Below are 5,800 nucleotides of genomic sequence, written 5' to 3'. Positions count from 1 at the left end.
GTGTCCTTGGGTCCGGAGGCCACCTCAGCGGAGGAAGCAGCTCCCTGTTCTGTGCCTTGTTCCCGTGAGGCCTCCTGGCTGAGCGAGGGCAGGTGGGGGCTCAGGCTGGGGCAGGGAGGAGAGGCCTTAGGCCGTTGCACATGGGAGGAGGCTGGAACCTGTGTCACCTGGCCTGTCTGGCGGTGCTGTCTGGGCGAAGCGAAGCCTGCGGTGGGGGGAGGGGGGGCGTCTCAGCCCCAGCACTGCCACCTGCAAAGACCTCTGTTTTCCAGCACTTCATCTCCAAATCTGCCTGGGGACCTCACCAGAGCCTCTCACTTGTCCCTGGTGGCACGGTGAGGGTGCTGCTCAGGCCCCCAGGCCTGTTGGCGCCCAGTGCAGTGTGGAGAGGGCCTCAGCGTGGAGCCTAGTGGCTGCAGTCATGGGAACATGGAGCTTTTTGAAAGGGTCGTGTCCTGAGAGTCCAGCAGCGGTGTGACCGGACACCAGTCTTGGTTAGGTGATAAGCTGCACCCTGACTGTGGTATCAGACACGGTGGGGGAACCCCTCAGCATTTAGGGATCTGGATGCAGGGTGGGTGAAGGAATCCCCTTGGGAGGCAGCTGTGGTGCTCAAGGTTCGGGGTCGTGGCTGCGACAAGAAGAAGTTGATGGTTAATTTTGTAGTTCGCCCTAACTTCACCGGGATGCCCACCGTTTCTGGATGTGCCTGTGTGGGTTTCCTCTGCAAGGTTAGGAAAAGCATCTGCCTTCTCAGCGTGGGTGGGCCTCTTCTAATCTGTTGAAGACCTGATGGAACAGTCGGTGGAGGAGGGGTGATGTCTCTGTGTGAGTGGGGACGTCCATCTTCTCCTTCCCGGGATACGGGCTCCTGGTTCTTGCATACTGCACTCTGGGAGTCATACTGTGGCCTCTATCTGGAAGGTACACCCCTGACCCCAGGGTCTTTCCTGGGCCTCCAGCTTGCAGACAGCAGACCAGGGGACTTCTCAGTCTCGGTAATAAGCCTGCGTTTATCTACCTCTCCACGTATCCCACTGATTCTGTTCTCTGGAGAACTCTAATGGAGGAAGTGACCCACTAGGAGACAGTTTTGAGTTATGTCCTGTGGGTCTCGATACCCATGTTCCCGAGGTCAGCAGGCCCCTGAGGGTTTCTTTGTCAAAGGTGACTGAAGGCCAAATGTTGGCGGGGTGTGTCTCCAGGTCCTGTGAGGATTTCTGTGTGTGTGGTGCTGGGGATTGAGCCAGGGCCCATACCTGGGAGGCAAGCACTACCAACTGAGTGAGCCACATCCCCAGCCCCGACAGGTCCTGTAATTTTAGACCCATTCTGCCTTGACCTAAGAGCTTTCAAAAGCTGTTGACAGAAGGACAGGGCCTTCACAGCGGGCTCAGGTCATGGTGGTCTTGTCTCTCTGTCCTACCGTGCAGGCATGGCTTCCTGGACCTCTGCGGAAGAGCGGCTTTCATCAGCTGAGAGTGTGTCTCCTTTTATCCGAACCATGGCTTGGATTTGGATGTGGGGAAATGAAACAAAACACACCACGCACCAGAGTCCCGTTTGGCCCTCAGATGAGCCCGAGGACACCCACTGGAGGGCCCCACTTGCAGCTCCCCACCCCAGCTGGCCCCGGCCCCAGCATGGCCACAGCTGTTTGCAATGCCTTAAATGTGACATTTATTTTTCTCGTCTAAGTGCAGAGTCAGGTGAGGTTATAGCAAATAGAATATAGAAATATTCATTTTTCCTCTCAACAAGGATCTTAAATGTCAAATCAAATTAAATGAAATCATTGTATTGGGCAGAGCACATATAAGCTGCAGATGGTGTAGTCCATCTGTAAATTCCCCAACCCCACTGCTTCCCCTTAGAAGCATTTTATTGACCTGGGCCCGTTTAAATAAAGTTCAAACACACTTATTAGTTGAGCAAATGCCATTTGCTAGAGTCTGAGCAAAATTCATTAGCTAACTTCTCCTTCCGGGCCGCCCCACCACCCCACTTTGCATTTTCCTGCTTGGCTTTCTTGCTGGGCTAATTACGAGGTTTCTGACAGTGAGTGTGCATGCAGAGGGTTAGCTCCAAGGTCCACCTTTAACACCTGAAAATGATCAAGCAAAAATTCCTGGTGCGCAGCATCCAGGCGTCCTTGTTTCTGGGCAAAGCCTCTGTGGGGATCCGAAGGCTGTGGAGGGCAGGAGAGGCAGGGAGCCACGCACAGGACTGCAGGGCTGCGGCCCCCAGGAGAGCCTGGCCTGGCCGCCCCACTCCGTGTGAGCCAGTGTGGGAGGCATGGCCCAGGGATAAACAGGCCCAGCTCAGAAAGGCAGGACCCTGTGCACAGATGTTGTGATGTTATGAGATAATTTCCAGCCCTCAATGGGGTGAAAGGGTGGATTTGTCGGAGCCGGCTACCTCTGGGGGTCTTTTCAGGGCGCAGCACCATGACTTCATTACCATGTCAATTCCTGGGAGTAAGCCTGATTTAACACAGCGGTCGGCTGGATGCATATGGAGTGGTTGGACCCCTGAATGAATAGTGAATGGAAAACCGGCTGGAATCTGCCTTCAGCTTTGTCTAGGGGATGACCAATGTAAGGGACCCCAGAGCTTGAAGCACAGATGGTAGGAGGGGACAGGGAATCTGCTGGGCTTCTCTTCTTTTCTTTTTTATTCTATTCTTTTTTTTTTTTTTTTAAAGAGTTTTATTCTTGCAGCATTTTCGGGTACATATTTCAGTTGCCTAACTGAATTTACTTTAATTTCCTCACTTCACTAAAGCAAAATCAGCTTTGGGGGGGAATCAGAGATGAAATGCGGTAGCATATACAGCCATAAACATTCAAATTGTGTTCTTTATTAAAATTGAAGTTTATGAGGCCCGGTTTTGTGAGGTTTAGAAGTAATTGAAATTGTCATTAAGAAATCATGAAAACGACAATTAAAAGTTTGAATGACACATTCAGAATCTCTCCTGGAGTTCTCTGCTGGGAGGGAGTTCAGGGATTCTCACATGAACCCTGTGTGTCCCGAAAGGCACGGCGGTGTCCGAAGGGCAAGTACTGTAAATCAAAGGCCTCTCTGCATTATCTAGTTTCTTTTCTGCTTTAAAAGTTAGAACAGATGTCACAAGGGAGGACAAAGTGGATTTTACCCACCAAGAGGGGCTTTTCTTGCCATCCTTAATAGGAAGCGCCTTGAAATGTTAATGTACACAGTTGTGTTGCCGGGGTTTGCATAGAGATGGTGGGAAACAGCTCTGATCCCAACAAAACCTTTTGTTATTAATCAAGAAAATCTGGTCTGCTGAAGCAGCAAAGAGCTAGAAATCAGCCAGCCCACTGGCAAGGAGACCAGCGTGCGAAAACGCGGCGAGGATTCCAGTGCCTGGCAAGACACTGTGTCCGGGGGCCAGGCCGGCGAGGTTTCCAAGTGTCCCTTCCTTTCTCGGACTTCCCCAGCCTCTGTAGATAAAAGGGGAAGGGATGTTTCTCTTGCCTCTTGTGCTTTAAAATCGCGTGTTTTCTTTTCTAGCGATTTCAAGAAGCAGGCTGGGAACATCCATCAAAAGCGTGCTAATGAAGTGGTGCTAAGAAAAGCAAGCTGAACGCCACAAAACCAAAGTGCAGCATTTTGCTTGGCTAATGGGCTTGATTATGAGATTTTACAGGTCCTTTTATAAACTTGAATTTTATTTTGTGCTGGGGAGCAGGAAATTTCTGTTTGGTTTTAAACATACGCGATCATACCACCAAATATTCCTAATTTGAAATCTGTGAGAGTAGGAGATGTCCTGCCTCGGGAGAAAGGGTGAAACAGCCCCCACGAATCGCTGATGATCAGCACAAGCTCCAGGCCTCTTCCTTAAGAGAAGGGAAACTGAGGCTCAGAAACACAGCATGGGGCTGCAGAGGCCCTAAGGGTCTCCATTGCCCCTGGTGCTCACCGTGCCCTTGGGGCTCAGGCCAGCCCCCTTTGCCGTGCCTAGAGCAGGGGTCCTCAGCCTTGTCCCTAATGATGTTTTGGACTCCATTATCCTTTGTTGTAAGGGGCTGTCCCTTGCAGCAAAATGTCCTTGTAGGACATTTACCTGCGTCTCTGCCTCTACCCCGCAGCCCTTCCACCTTCCACTGTGACCACCCCAAATGTCTCCCGACATTTCCAAGTATGGAGGGGAGGGCGAATCACCTCTGGACGCGTCAACCTCTGAACTGAACAAGTGGCCTCTCCTGGGGGGAAGGAAACCAGGCTCTGAACCTTCTGGATCCTGGCAAGTCAATTCCCAAGAGTAGGTGGGTGCTGCTTTCTCTTTCCGCACAACTCCCGTCGTCTTGCATTTTCCCTTTTCTCTCCTCCTGTTGGGCTAATGCCCAGGCGTGGGCTTCCGGAGGGGAGTTCAGGGTCTGGTACCCAGGAAGGGAAGAAAGGGCTCAGCGATGGCAGGGAAGGACATTCACTGAAGACAGATGTCATCCCCTCTGCGTTCCCCTCCAGCTCCCCTTCCTCCTGTCATTGGTGAAGGAAACCAGCAAGTCTAGGGACCGAATCAAAGGTTGTGGGCTAGCCTGGGACTCACAGAATCCTGTAAACACTCCGGCAATAGGGGCCCCTCCCCCAATCTCTTTCCCAGCCTGATCCTGCTGGCCTTGCTGACTGCCCAGGGACACAGAGCACCAGTCTCTCTCCCACTGACCTGTCCTTACTGAAGTGCTCGAAACTGTCCTCAAAAGCAGCTTGCTTTACTCTCATGAAGAAAAGAGCCTGTGGTATTTGGAAAGTGGCAGAACATCCTCCCAGACTGGGATTCCACTACTGAGGGCGAGCCTGGAGCAGAGAAAAGGCTCCATTATAAACACCTTAAAAACAGAGCACAAAGGAAATGCTGACGGGAGATGGCTGGGCCCCAGCCCGGGCTCCAGTGGTCAGTCAGGGGAGGACGGGTTTTGTTTGGAGTTCAAAGCCCCAGGGAAAGCTAATGAGGAACTTTGTATTTGGGTAAAAGACAGAGCTTATCAGAGAGGAGCGTTCAATTACCTCTGTTTTCTGCAGAGTTTTCAAAACCAGTCTTTGGAGACCCTCGAGGACTTGGAGACCAAAGGACTCGGTTTCCCTGGCGATGGCTTCTGGGGCTCCCTTTAGGGGGCAACACAGAGACGTGTGTGTCTGCCCTGCATGAGACAGCAAGGCGCTTCTAGAAGCATCAGGATGGGAAAAGGAAAGTGTGGGAACAAAACTACCCCGATACTGGCTTGAGTCTTGTGCAAGTCAACACTAGTGAGATGGTTCATGTTTTGGGGAGCCATGGGGTGGGCTTCAGACAAGTCCTGTCAGTGGGAAACCAGAGCTGACTATTCCTTCTCTGGGTGACTCTAAAAGGGACCATATTCTTTCAATCCCTTGATTCTAAATTTAGGAATACTGGACGAAAAATCAATTGTTCTAATTTAAAACAACATTGTCAATATGTATTTATTTGCTGGTAGGAGGAGATCCCTCTACAGATTATAGATATATATATACAACATATGTATAATACAAAATATATAAATTATATCATATAATATACTATTATATGTAATATGAATTATAATATGATAATATACACACATTTAAAAATATAACCATAACTCCCAGGGATAAGACCAGCAAGAGTAACAATGTGGCCATTTCTGCTACTGTTCACCGCAGAAGCTACTTTGGCTTCTAGAAAGTGTCCTGTTATCAACTGGACATGGGTCCAGCACCAGTCCCACACCCCCACCCAGGAGTCCTGCCACATGCCCTGAGAGGAAAGACC

General features: G+C 50.6%; 1 long non-coding RNA gene across 3 annotated transcripts; it reads left to right on the top strand.

Moving 5' to 3' along the window:
* The first annotated feature begins 221 nt into the window (after positions 1 to 221).
* LOC139701766 (uncharacterized) lies at positions 222 to 5,476 on the top strand. 3 transcript variants are annotated; one of them, XR_011704301.1, is made up of 7 exons: positions 222 to 494; positions 1,434 to 1,709; positions 2,437 to 2,597; positions 3,297 to 3,427; positions 3,538 to 3,673; positions 4,119 to 4,295; positions 5,053 to 5,476. It is a non-coding gene; the product is annotated as an uncharacterized lncRNA (long non-coding RNA). The 3 variants fall into 3 exon arrangements; XR_011704300.1 differs by having other exon boundaries at positions 222 to 499; XR_011704299.1 differs by lacking the exon at positions 222 to 494 and adding an exon at positions 839 to 1,310.
* Positions 5,477 to 5,800: the final 324 nt, after the last annotated feature.

The sequence above is a fragment of the Marmota flaviventris genome, chromosome 14, assembly GCF_047511675.1.
Source record: "Marmota flaviventris isolate mMarFla1 chromosome 14, mMarFla1.hap1, whole genome shotgun sequence".
NCBI classification, from domain to species: Eukaryota; Metazoa; Chordata; class Mammalia; order Rodentia; family Sciuridae; genus Marmota; species Marmota flaviventris.
Note: the sequence above shows the minus strand (reverse complement) of the source record. Positions and strands in the feature narration are given on the sequence as shown.